Here is a 13794-nt window from a genome sequence, read left to right on the forward strand (position 1 = left end):
AGACAAACCAAAAGGGGCCCAAGCAAAGGCAGAAGGAAGAGAAGAGACCAGCAGGAGAGGGAAGCATCAGACCCAGAAGATGAAGAGGAGAAAAAATAAGACACAACCATTCCAGGATCAAAGACCTACGAGAGCAATCCGAGTATGTGGAGACAGTCCCTTTGTTGTCCACACTGACCTACAATCTCCCAATAACCAGCAGCAGTTCACCTCCTGCTTCCACCTTCTTACTGTGTTCAGTACTCCCAGGGCTTATTTCGTGCTAAGAAACAATGGGAAAGTCTGCTCTGAGGATGGAGAATAGCTTCATAGAAACAAGTTTTAAGAACTAAGAGATTGTATACGTATGTAACAGAATCAACACACGTGCACACAAAGGGCCCCCTATAACTAATTTGATAAGAAATAATGGAACTAATACAGTTATAAAGGAAAACAGGTGAAAAAGGTGTGTTCCTCCCTCTTTTTCTTCCTTGGTTGTGTTTATTAAGCAACTATGTGCCAGGTGCTGTGCTGGGAGGTGAGGATACAGTGGTAACTCCTCTCTTCCCAATGACACAGTAACCTATCTTCAGCCCTCACAAAACTTATGGTATAATGGGTAAAACCAGAGTTTATAGAAGAAGAGGGCAAATAAATGAAAATGTGTGCTGGTGGTAGATGACCTGAACAGAAGGTTCTGGTGCTTTGTAAGTGTAAGATGAAGAGCTTTTACGAGAACACCTTACAAGATGAAAGCTTTCCTAGAGCGTGATGGCCAAACTGAGAGCTAGAGTGGGAGAAGATCTTAACCAGGGCAAAAGGGAAGCCTGTGCAAAGGTCCTATGGCAGGAGGAAGCCTAACATTTAAGAGAGCCTGGGGAAAAACCAGTGTGGCTGAAGAGCAGAGAGCAAGGGAGATCCTGGTAAACAATGAAGCTGCGGAAATATGCAGGGGCCGGGATGAGCAGGGTATTGGAGACCATGGACAGATTCATTTATTCATGCATTCGTTCATGCGTGCATAAATCAAACATTTGTTAATGTCTCCAGGAGGGGCATTGAGCTATGTACTGATAATGTGAAGGTTATCATTATTTTCAAAGCTTTTTTTATTCAGGTGAAATTCACATGATATTAATCACTTTAAAGTGGAGGATCAATGCCATTTAGTACATTCACATTGTGCAGCCACTACCTCCACCTAGTTCTAAAACATTTTCCTCACCTCAGAAGAAAACCCCTCATCCATTAAATAATCACTATTCCTCCCTCCTCCAATCTGTTTTCTATCTTTATGGATTTGCTTATTCTGGACACCTCATATAAATAAAATCATATGATATGTGATCTTTTGTGACTGGCTTCTTTCACTTAGCATCATGTTTTCAAGGTTCATCCACATCATAGCATGTATTAGTACTTTATTTCTTTTTATGGCTGAAAAATATTCCGTTGTATGGACACACGTAATTTTGTTTATCCATTCACTCGTTGATGGACATTTGGATTGATTCTACCTTTTGGCCATTGTGAATAGTGCTGCTAAGTACATTCCTGTACAAGTATTTCAGTACCTGTTTTCAATTCTTTCAAGTATATACCTAGGAGTGAGATTGCTGGATCATATGGTAATTCTATATTTAACATTTTGAGGAACCGCTAAACTGCTTTCCACAGCAACTGCACCATTTTAATCTCCACCAGCAATGTATGACAGTTCTCATTTCTCCACCTCCTTGCCAGCAGTTGGTATTTTTTATTTATTTTATTTATTTATTTTTTAAAGTCATCCTAGTGGGTGCTAAGTAGTATCTCTTTGTGGTATTTTCTGAGCTTTTAACATCTAAAAGAAAAATCCAAATTCTCACTTTTACAATATTCATCAGTAGCTGGCATGTTTTTTTTTTTTTTTGAAAAAATTGTATTATACTTTAAGTTCTGGGATACATGTGCAGAACGTGCAGGTTTGTTACATAGATATACATGTGCCATGATGGTTTGCTGCACCCATCAACCTGTCATCTACATTGGGTATTTCTTCTAATGCTATCCCTCCCCTAGCCCCCCACCCTTCTGACAGGCTTCAGTGTGTGATGTTCCTCTTCTTGTGTCCATGTATTCTGATTGTTCAACTCCCACTTATGAGAGAGAACATGTGGTGTTTGGTTTTCTGTTCCTGTGTTAGTTTGCTGAGAATGATGGTTTCCAACTTCATCCATGTCCCTGCAAAGGACATGAACTCATCCTTTTTTATGGCTGCATAGTATTCCATGGTGTATATGTGCCACATTTTCTTTATCCAGTCTATCATTGCTGGGCATTTGGGTTAGTTCCAAGTCTTTGCTATTGTGAACAGTGCTGCAACAAACATACGTGTGCATGTATCTTTATAGGAGAATGATTTATAATCCTTTAGTTATATATCCAAAATCACAGTAGCTGGCAAGTTTTTAGCAAACATTTGCTGTCTGTATTGAGCGACCATTAAAATGAGTCCACATGGGCAACCAGTAAAAACATTTCATTGTTCATGAGTCTCATGAGAAGAATAGAGTGTGTGTGCAGTAGTCCTGGCTGCCCTGTTCTTCCAGCAAGTTTGCACCTGCTGCTCTGTCTGTCAAATATGTTATTATTGTCATCTTTCCCATTCTGTTCCCCCAAGCTTTACTCCCTCATGGGTCCCACTCAAATTCACGCTGATACCTGGGCCCTGCAAACCCCATCTAATTGAGGCAGTATTTAGTGTCTTTTAATATTTCCTTATGTATCAACACTGCCAGGCCAGTGCGATGCCTGAAGGAGCCTTGCCCCTCTCCAGGGCCAGTTGCTGCCCACACAATGAACCTTCAGGGGGAGTTCAATAAGTCCTAATTCATTAGATAAAGGATGCCTTAATTGCCTTATGTTATAGAAAAGTCCTGGGAGATTTTTACACACTGCTTAAGAATGTTACAGTGCTATTTGGGGAACCTGATTGTGGTTTTGGGGTGGACCTGGAATGCGCTATAATTTTTCCTATTAAAATAATGGAGAACCAGTGCCTGCTTTCTGAAATCTGCTAATCAGCATGTTTTTAGGAACAGATCAGAGTCAAATAATGAGGAGGAGTTGCATATATGAATATGAATGAAAACAAGCATAAAGGGGAGGGGGTCCTGTGAGAATTCTGCAAATTGAGTCAGTCCATCTGGCATAGACCTTAGAGTATTTTGACATATTTCATTGATTCCTCTCCCTACCCCCACCTCCACTCATTAAGTCAAAGACATACTTTTCCCTCATGGAAAGTTGAGCAGGACTTAGCATATAGCAAAGAGAAACGAGGAGACATGTTGAATGACTAAATACATTGGTGAATGGGTGGGTAGACAAATGAGAAGGCAGGGATCCGTGGGGCTGCCACCTCTGCTTGTAGCCAAAATAAAAACCACATGCACAGAGAAGCAGGAGAGGATGCTGAGTTCACTGAAGGATCTCTGTGCTTGCCTTTCGTGACATATCAAGAAATCAATACCAGCAAGAAGCATGTGGCAGCTTCACTTTTTACAGGCTTCTCTCCCTTCAGGTCTCTGTTCATCCGGCTAACGTTAGAGAGAGTTTTTAAAATCTTCAGCTGCCAGACCAACGAGGTAATACCCAGGGAGACGTTTTGTTTGGAAGAGCATTATAAACCACACAGGTTGGACTTGGTGGTAAGAACAGCACGATGTAAAGGCTGTAGTTTATTGAGGCAGGATTGCAAAGACTTTGCTTTTCAAATAGAATTAAGAAGGATGTTTTGGAAAAGATGGTGTTTGAAGATGCAGATAAGGTTGGGTAAAAGCAGTTTGGTAGGGCAACTAGAAGAGTTGATTGAAACAGCTGCGGGTGTAGAATATCTTGTTAGCTTTAAGCTTATTCTGCATTTCTGAATCCCCCCTGCACTCCACTTCTCAGAGCATATCGCCGAGCATCTTAAAATACACTTTCATTTTCAGCAGTCACTTCACATAGAGGAAAGGGGAAGATATCAGAGAGAAATACAGTGAAGGCAGTGATGTGACATGAAGAGAAAATATTCGCATGATTTGAAGGGCTTCTTTGCACATTCTTTGCAAGTGCGTCATCTAATGATCTCGTCTGTTACTAACAAATGGAGCAGATTCTTTAAGTGGCAACATGACTATCACCCTTTGCACAACAGCCTCCATACAAAACACGTAGAGACAAAGAACAGAAAAGAATGAACGCGAGGTTAGGTGCCTAGCCTGATCCCACTGTGTTGTAGCCTTGCATTTGATTTTGGGTACCCACTGGAATTAATTTTAGGTAACAATCTTTGAGACCACTCGAAAGAAAAAATTAACTCAGAATGAAAATGTTCATTTTTATAATCAAGATGCTGAGCTAAAATGGGAATCAAATGAGACTCAAAAACCTGAATTTGAATTCAGACTCCACCATTTCCTAGCCAAATCACCATGGCCATTCTGAATCCCACTTTACTCATTCATGAAACAGGGATTCTACAAGGTTCTCTAAGGTCATGTGGAAGAATGAATGAGATGACATGTATGAAAGCACCCAACGGATTCAGCACCTGCCGTTGCTCAAAGGATATTTTTAAGAATCAGTGAATTATTTTCTTATTTATCCTTTACCAAAGCAACGACTTGTCTACTCACCATGCGGAAAAGGAAAAATTCATCAAGAGTATTCCAGATGTGATAAATGAAATGTGTCTGTTAGAATGAAAAGGGGAACATGAACATTCCATTTCTAGGATGATTATTCATTCAACAAATATGTCTTGCATACCTGCTATGTGCAAGGCACTGAGTTAGCCCTTGGGACAGTGCAGTGACAAGGCAGAACCCATCCCTGACCTCAAGCAGTTAATATTTTAGAGGGAGAGATGTTCATCACACAGTCATACACAGAACATAGTGAGTGCTGGGCTGGAAGTTATTTCCTTGTGCCTCCAGAACCCCCTGAATGCTCCCCTCTCAGCCCCAAACCTACTTCTTCCCCACCCCCTGTTCCAAGCCTATCCCCGTTTTCTCCCCCTCCACACCCTGGCCCCAGGAGGCCCCCACCTATTGGCTGCATTGACCAACTCCTCTGCCTTTTGGCATCAGGTGGAGTTGACCCAAAGGAGATCTGAGGACAAGAGGAGTGTGAGGGGCCTTCATCACCCCTGCTCCCTCCCTGCTAGGTGCCTGGGGGTGGCTACATCCTCATCTGAAGGGGTCAGATCCTGCCAGGTCACCGTTTCCCTTCAGCACCCTGTCCTGTTTCCAGTGACCTCTCCTGATTCTTGCCCCTTCAGGCCTAGGGATGCTAACAGTGCCCAGCTCTCCCAGCCCCTGCATACTCGCCACTCCTTGTTGCTTTCCTTAACCCTCCATACATTTGTAAATGCTTTATGAAAATCTCCTCAATTACCCAGTTACAATGTGCCATCTGTTCCTGCAAAAGCCCTTATTGATAGCATACTCAAACCATGTTAGCTATTATTACCAACCCTAATGATTAATAATAATAAAGGAAGAGTCTGTGAGGCAGAGGAAGTATGCCAATGAAATTGGCAAAGCTCAGGACCAGCAGTGGTAACACCCTTTATTTGCACAAGGTTCTATTGTTTAGAAGCCACTTTCATTTTCCCAGTTGGTTCAGCGTCTAGCCTGATGCTTTGTTCATCTTGAAGCCTTTAATACATGCTTGCCAAACAGACACACCTGCGGATAGGAAGCTTTGGAGCTATTATTCTCATTTCAAAAAGCTTGGAGTGAGCTGAGGAAAAATAGTTCTCATATATAGTAATTTGGAGCCAGGTACTCTGATATCACTGACCTTCCATGATCAGATCATATTTTGGGACATTTTGTAGACTGTTTGATTGTCAGCTCTTATAACACAGAAGGAAATCTATTAGGTTTGCATCTCATTTAAAAGAAGGAAGAACTAGATCTATGGATGATACTGACTGGCTTTGAATCTGCCAAAATGTCAGCTGCTGGAAGAATGTTAGAAGCAGCACATTAATGGCCATCCCTTGAAATGTACCTCCTGACTAGTCATGAAATTCACACAGAATAATCAATTTGTTGCCCAAACATGGCAGAGACTGCAGACATCCAGTGACACACAGGGGTTCTGCTTCTTTCTTTTCTTTCTTTCCTTCCTTCCTTCTTTCTTTCTTTCTTTCTTTTCTTTCTTTCTCTTGTTATACTTTAAGTTCTGGGATACATCTGCAGGATATGCAGGTTTGTTACGTAGGTATACACATGCCGCAGTGGTTTGCTGCACCCATCAACCCATCATCTGCATTAGATATTTCTCCTAATGCTGTCCCTCCCCAACCACCCCACCCCGAACAGGCCCTGGTGTGTTCCCCTCCCTGTGTCCATGTGTTCTCATTGTTCAACTTCCACTTATGGGTGAGAACATGCAGTGTTTGGTTTTCTTTTGTTGTGTTAGTTTGCTGAGAATGATGGTTCTCAGCTTCATCCATGTCCCTGCAAAGGACATGATCTCATTCCTTTTTTATGGCTGCATAGTATTCCATGGCCTACATGTGCCACATATTCTTTATTCAGTGTATCATTCATGGGCATTTGGGTTGGTTCCAAGTCTTTGCTATTGTGAACAGCACTGCAATAAACATACATGTGCATGTGTCTTTTTTGGAAAGGGAGGCCTGAGAAGTTATAGTTGAAGTGTATTTTTCTTGAGGCAGCTCTCACTTTTGGATTCCTCTCTTTCCCCAGCACATGGTTCCCCCAAACTGTGTTACCTTCACTGTGTCTCTATGTCTCCAGGCTGATTTTCTCACTTAGTTTCCTTCACATCTGTCCATCCCTCCTGTATGTACCTGCTGGTTTGATTTACTGAAAACACAGTTTTACTCATGTCATTCTCCTACTCACAAACTGTCGAAGGTTCTCCATTGTTTATAAGATAGAATTCAAGATCTTTTGCTTGGCATTCAAGGCCCTTTATGACCTGGCCTCACCATTGCTTTCCAACTCCATTTCTCCAGCCCCAGCCTTCCTCTCCAGCTGACTCACCATGTCCTAAACATGTTCCCCTTTGGATGCACGCTGCTGCTGTCCTCCCTATTTCAGAAGCCTCTCTCTCTCTCTTTCATTGTTAGTCATCCCTGAATGCTGCATTGAAGCCCCTTCTCCAGGAAGCCATCTCTGATCACATCAACAATGAAGAGTTCCTCCTTAGGTCTTATGTAGCCTACGGTCCAGGTATTTAGCTCTTTAAGACTGCCTTCTATTTTTATCTATCTTTTCATAAGTTTGAATCAGGAATAGCAAATGTCTTTCTTCTTCCATATTAATTCCTATTAATGGATAGTAGCTTCCTGGAGCCTGAAGCTGAACAAACACCCTGTGTCTGAGCTCAGCAGGAAAGAATGCTTCGATCAATTAGCCGAATCTGCCATGAGCATAGGGTAGGAGAATTGTAGTATAAGCACCTTGTATTTCCCCTTTATGGAATATCTGGTGTCTACCATGGGATGGTAAACTTTCTGAGGGCAGAGACTTACTCACTTACTCATGTATCGTCCATGGTATGTAGGGTGGGTAAACAGATGATTGGCAGGCAACAAATGTGTTCTGATTTCTGTTTGACAGCAATATAATGTGAAGCAGTTTGACTGAAAACCAAAATATAAGGAGAATCTAGTTAAAACAGTCTCTGTCTTGGTTTTGAAGTTGCACGTTACAATTCGGCTGTTTTTAAACTTCTGGGTTAGAGATTGATGTGCTTTTCAAGTATCTGCATATAAGTGGATGGATGTCTTAGATTAGCAGTTCCCTGCACTTTTTTTCTACACTGCATCTCCTCTAATGGGTGATATTCACATGGGTTTGATGGTTCTGCAGATTTATCTCCTTTCTCTTCCACTCAGAAAAGCTTATCAGAATGCAAAAGTGTGAAAGAGGTCTTATTATAAGGATAACCTTGAATATATGTTAATCAATTTTTAAATGGGTACAAACTCAAATTTTTGCACTTTATTATTTATAATATATATTGGCACAGTAACGGTTATGGCAGTTGCCCTAGTTAATGGTTTCATCAATTGTCTGAGCACCATAGAATCAAGTAATCCTGTAGCTGCTCTGAAAGAACACCCTAATTTCAATGCCAAGGAAACTGACATATAAACAAACTTTTCAGCCTTTAATACAAAAATGACTGTCTTGGGAAAAGAACATTAAATTAGAAACAAAATTAGAAACTGAGAAAAAAATGTCTAAAGGATTCAAATGAACCAATATTAAACAATTGTGTTTCTATCTGACGGAAGTTTTCAGTTATGCAGTGCTGAGATCCTTCTAATACATGAACTCAGTTTAACAGGAAAAATGAGAGTCCCTAGTAAACCAGTACAGTGGGACAGGAGAGGGGGCAGAAGTGGAAATTTTGGAAAGCAAAGTCAAATTTTGGAAGACACAGGGACCGTGCTCTGAGGTGAAACACATTGCTGAGAGCCTTGTTGTGGCCACTGGAGATGGGAAAATAAGGGTTGGGTGGCTGAAGTGAAAAGGCTGTGTTCAAGCCCAGATTACTGACCTTTTAAAATACAGTAGTTTATGATGAGTGTTGATGAGATTACAGCATAGTCTTGACATTGCCTTTGTTCAGGGCACAAATGAAACACATTTCCTGCACAAAGAATGTCAAACCCAGATTCAGAACTGAGAATAATACCAAAGTTGATGCTTAAACATCCAGGCAGTTCATGAAAACAACCAGACCACTGGTGGGGGAAAGAGGGAGCCTAATGATGTGGCACCTGCCAGAAAAGCGAAAGCAATGATTCAAACTTTTCCATTTTTAACTGTGTGGTTGGTATCCACAGACACAGCCCCAAGAAACCACACACAGTGTAGTATACAGGTTAGTAGCACTGGCCTTGGGGTGGACATAGGTTCAAAGCCCAATGTTTTCATATGTTAGCTGTGTGACCTTGGATATGTTTCAATCTCCCTGAGCCTCAGTTTCTTCCTCTGTAGTAAAAATAATTAGGTTTTTTTAAAATTTGTTAATATTAGGGTATATAGAATAGAGAAAATATTAGGCACTTATCTCTAGTTGTGTGAAGATTAAATACAGTAAAGTTTGTGTTGTGCATTGCAGAGCATCTGTTACACAGAAAGTTTACAGAGATGGTGGCCTAAAGGGCTTTGTGATGTGACTGCTGAAATAATGCAGAGACCACCTACAAGAAGGAAACCTCTAGGTAGGATCTTGCCATTTTGCAGTTTCCAGTCCCATGGAGTTTTTTTGTTTGTTTGTTTTGTTTGTTTGTTTGTTTTTTTAATAATTCTGTTTTTAAATTCAGTTTCCACCAGAAATGTTGAGATTGCAGCAACATTCACCCCCCTCCTCTCACTGGGTTTAGCTGTATTGCACCCACCGACTGACTGCACTCTGGGCACAGTGCAAACTTTCCTTCTGCCGTCTTGGCGGAATGCTCCTCTCTAATTTCTCTACCTGTCAGACTTCAGGGGCACCCAACCCAAAGTCAGCGTCTCTATGAATCCTCCTACAGCTCTCCCTTCTCGCCTTCCGGCGCCTACCACCCTCCCCTTCTCCAGGCAAAGCTTGGTTTACTCCTACAGACTCTGCCTGGTGTTTTACTATTCTTCATCATAGTTATTACTCTAATAATCCCCTCTCCTCCCCACTCCCCGCAACCAACACACGTGCAGACTATGCGTGGGTGTAGTGATCAGTGTTGGCCGTGCCTTTTATCCCATAAAGGGCTCTCAATGTTGAATGATGGTTGATGGAGTGAATGGCTAGGCTGGGAGGGTAGAGATGGGATATCCTTCCTCCAGCCCCACTGGCTTCTCCTTATATCTATCCAAGACCTGGGAATGACAACAGACTATTGTGTCTTCCCGGGAAGGGAAGAATGGGGCCAAGCTGGAAAGCCTGCGGGCTCCACAGTCATGTGCCTGGGTTCAATTCCCAGCTCTGCATCTTATTAACCATGTGACTTCAGACGTAACCCTTCTGTGCCTCAGTTTCTTCCTCTAAGTGGGGATGACAATAATGCCTCCTCACAAGGCTGTGAGGTTGCAACCAAATGGGTAAAATGCTTAGACTTGTAACTGACACGTCGTAAAGCTACATATGATGGGTTTTCTTTTTCTTCAAATTTTAGCTCAGGGACCTTTCCCTGACCCTCAAATTCTGAGTAGAAACAACTCCCCCCACCCCGCCCCCGCCGCAACCGACCTCATTACCATCTGTCCTGGTCTGGATAGCACTTATTCCTAAGGGAAACAGCTTTTGGGATCTCCTGGCTTCTTGCTCTCTACCCCACTGGAAATGTCCATTCCATAAGGACAGTGATCAGACAGTGTTGTTCGGGCAGCTGGCCATTGTTGGGAGGTTTAATCATTGTCCAATGAATGATGGAATGATGACAAGCAGCAGATAAAAGGTTTACATTAGAGCTGGCTGGTATTCTCGTTGTGTCTCATCCTGGCCAGGTTGGGAGGGGCAGCTGCCAGCAGGGCTCACCCACCAAAAAATCTCCAATCAAGTCACATCAAGTACCGGCTGGAGGCAGTGAGTGCCCTGGACCAGCCACAAATGGGCTGTTTTAGATTTCAAAATGACCACAAGGAGAATGGAGAAAGAATAGGAGGCGGTGAGCTCCGAGGGAGGCAGGGTTGAGAAAGGATTGGGGGCACAGACTCAGAACAAACAGGAGAGGAGGTGTTGAAGGGATAACAAAAGATGGTACAGGGGCAAGATCGCCATGGAAACACTGCGCCGCCTGGACCGGAAGCCAAGCCTCCTCTTCAAGGTGGATTTCCACTTTGCAGCTTAAACTGTGTCACCACTCTCCCACTCCCAGAAATAACTGTGGATTTTCCCAAAGGCACATGGCTTCACAATTCTTGAAGCAAGCAAGAAGTAGAGGACCCTAGTGCTGGCAGCTTCCTAGGAGACGGAGGCCTACCAGGCAAATCAGTGTTGCAGAGGGGAGCTGAACGGACTCTCAAGAAGCCGTGCTTGTGAGCAGCTTACCATGAAAGAGGGGGTGTCTACGTCTACCCTACCTGGATGTTTGGGGCTCCCCCAAATCAGAGTGTTCCCAAGTGAGGCGTCCCTAGGCTCCACCTAGAACCCATCAAGTCAAACCTCTGAGGGGCCTGGGAATCTTCATTCCCCAAATGAAGCTGATGCACGTCAAAGTATGGGAATTGGCGCTGACAGTCCCGTTTCCCTGACTGAAGGGCATGCAGGGGCAGCATAGTAGGTGGTGGGACCAGGCGGCGTCCTGGGCATCCGCCTTAGGGGCACAGAAACGTGGAGGAGTGGTCAAGGCTCACTAGAAATGGGAGGTGGTGGCTGAAGTGGCGGGAAGGCAGCTGGGCCTGGTGGTTCCCCAGGGGATTCTGGGCCGAGTCAGCCTGGATCTGAATGCAGCCTCTACCGCCCCCTAGCGGGCCATGACTTTTGACACAGAACTGAGCTCTACTGACTCAGTGTCTTCCTCTGTAAAATGGGGTTGACAATATTTGTACTTCCTATAAGGTTATTATGAGGATTTGGGGAGTTTATATTTGAACGGTGCAGGGCACAGGTAAAGGTGGAAGGACACAAGGTGGAAGAGGCTGGGACCCTGAGTTTGAAAATAACCAGCCCTTTTCAGACTGTGAGAAATCAACTTTTATTGTGTTCAGCCTTGAGGTTTAGCAGTTGGCCTTGATGAATACAAGTCTGTTAATAAGTGACTGGCTAGCCATGAAGGTTCAGTTAGTTGTCGGTATCTGCGAGGACACAATCGGTTGGGTGTGCCTTCCTCTACAGAAGGAATGGGCAGAGGAGATCAAACCTTTGGATTGCTTAAGAGCTGCGCCCCACATTTTCTCCAGGAAAATTTTCTCTGCAGTTGGAAAGGAAATTTTGATAAGCTTCTAAGCTATCTTCAAAGGATAGTGAGGCTGTTCCCACTTAGCCTGTAGGAGTTGGTCCTTCCCTGGAGGCAAAATGAGGATCTCTCTCAGTTTCTTCTAGCTTGATGTAATGGACTTAATGCTGCTTGTCCAGACATTAGGGAGTGTGTGTGTGTGTGTGTGTGTGTGTGTGTATTTGTGTGGGAGTGGAAGGAGTGTGGTACCAGACCTAGAAATCATAAAATAAAAGAAAATTTTCCTTGCTGGTAGTAATTTAAAACATTTTAATACTAAAACAATCATATGGAATCAAATACAAAGACTCATGAATTTGTAAGATAGAATTGGAGATTTGGAGAAAGATCCCCAATTGCTCCCAACTGCTTCCCCTTCCCTAGAGTATGTGTCACCCTCTTCTGCCTCTGAGGCTATTTGGAAAGAAAGTTTGAGAAATACTGGTCTAGAGACCAGTGGATCCTAAATGCAGGTCCACAGCCAAGTTCTGGGCCGGTTGTGTGCAGGAATCACTCAGCAAATTTGCTGAACATACAGATTCTTCAACCACCCCAGAAAGCCCAATTCAGCATGTTACTCAGAGGTGCATGTGTGTGTACATGTATCTATCTCTATCTCTATTTTTATTGTGATATAATTTGCATACAGTGAAATATACACATCCTAAGTTTATAGCTTGATCAATGTTGACAAATATGTATCTCTCAGGCTGTAACCCACACCCCTCACGTGCCTCTTCCCAGTTCATTCTTCCCAAAAGCAGTCACTGTTCTGATGTCTGTTACCACTGATGAGTTCCACCTGTCATAGAACTTCATCTAAATCAGGGTTTCCCAACTTCAGCCCTAATGACATTTTGGGTTGATAATTCTTTGTTGTAGGGGAATTAGGGATTGAATGTGTGCCCTCAAATTCATATGTTGGAATTCTCACCCCTAATGCTATGATAGTAGGAAGTGGGGCCTTTGAGGGGTGATCAGGTCATGAGGGTAAAGCCCTCGTGAATGGGATTAGTGCCCTTGAAGAAGACATGTGAGAGAGATACTGTCTGCTCTCTACCATGTGAGGATGCAACAAAATGGCTCTCTGCAAACCAGGAAGTGGGTTTTCTCTAGACACCAGATTCACCAGCTCCTTGACCTTGGACTTCCAGCCTCTAGAACTGTGAGAAATAAACATTTGTTGTTGAAGTTACCCAGTTTATGGTAATTTGTTATAGCTGTCCAAACTGAGATAGGGGTTGACATTGTGGCATGCTTAGCAGCATTCCTGGCCTCCAGTAACAGCTCCCAACCCCCATGGTGACTGTGGTCAGTAGCAGCTCCACCGCCTCCATTTGTGGCAACCAAAAATGTCTCCAGACACTGCAAATGTCCCCTGAGGGGCCAAATTGTCTGTGGCTGAGATCCAGCTCTGTCAATGGAATCAGGCAGTATGTGTTTGTAGACAGCTGCCTTTTTTTCCTCAGCATATTTTGGTAATTCATCTCTGTTGCTGAGCGTACTTGAAACTCATTACTTTTGTTGGTTGAGGAATATTCCATTATAAGAATATGCCCCAACCGACTTCATTGTCCTGTTGGTGGACGGCAGGGCTGCTTTCAGTGTTTGGCTAGGACGAGTCACATTGCTCTCAGTAGCCATGTCTAAGTCTTCTTGCGGATTCATGTTTTCCTTTCTCTTGGATAAATACGTGGGAGTGGAACTGCTGAGTCATAGGGTAGATTTATGTTTAACTTTTAAGAAACTTCCATTTTTCCAACGTGACTTGCCATTTTCCCTTCCACCGGCGCTGGTGAGCAACCCAAATGTCTCACGTCCTTGTCAACACTGGTGTTGTCAGTCTTTTTGATTTTAGCCATTTTAGTGGGTGTGTA

General features: G+C 43.2%; 1 protein-coding gene across 2 annotated transcripts in view; it reads left to right on the plus strand.

Annotated features, from left to right (window-relative positions):
* The window catches only part of SYT13 (synaptotagmin 13), a 39349-nt gene that overhangs the window by 7868 nt on the left and 17687 nt on the right, over positions 1-13794 (plus strand). Inside the window, exon 2 of one of the 2 annotated variants that reach the window (XM_023215859.1) lies at positions 9124-9226. The exons of the other annotated variant lie outside the window; for it this stretch is intronic. The gene's annotated coding sequence lies outside the window, so the exon portion shown is untranslated. The remainder of the gene's footprint in view (positions 1-9123; positions 9227-13794) is intronic. 2 annotated transcript variants of the gene reach the window in all.

The sequence above is a fragment of the Piliocolobus tephrosceles genome, chromosome 13 (genome assembly GCF_002776525.5).
Source record: "Piliocolobus tephrosceles isolate RC106 chromosome 13, ASM277652v3, whole genome shotgun sequence".
Taxonomy (NCBI): Eukaryota; Metazoa; Chordata; class Mammalia; order Primates; family Cercopithecidae; genus Piliocolobus; species Piliocolobus tephrosceles.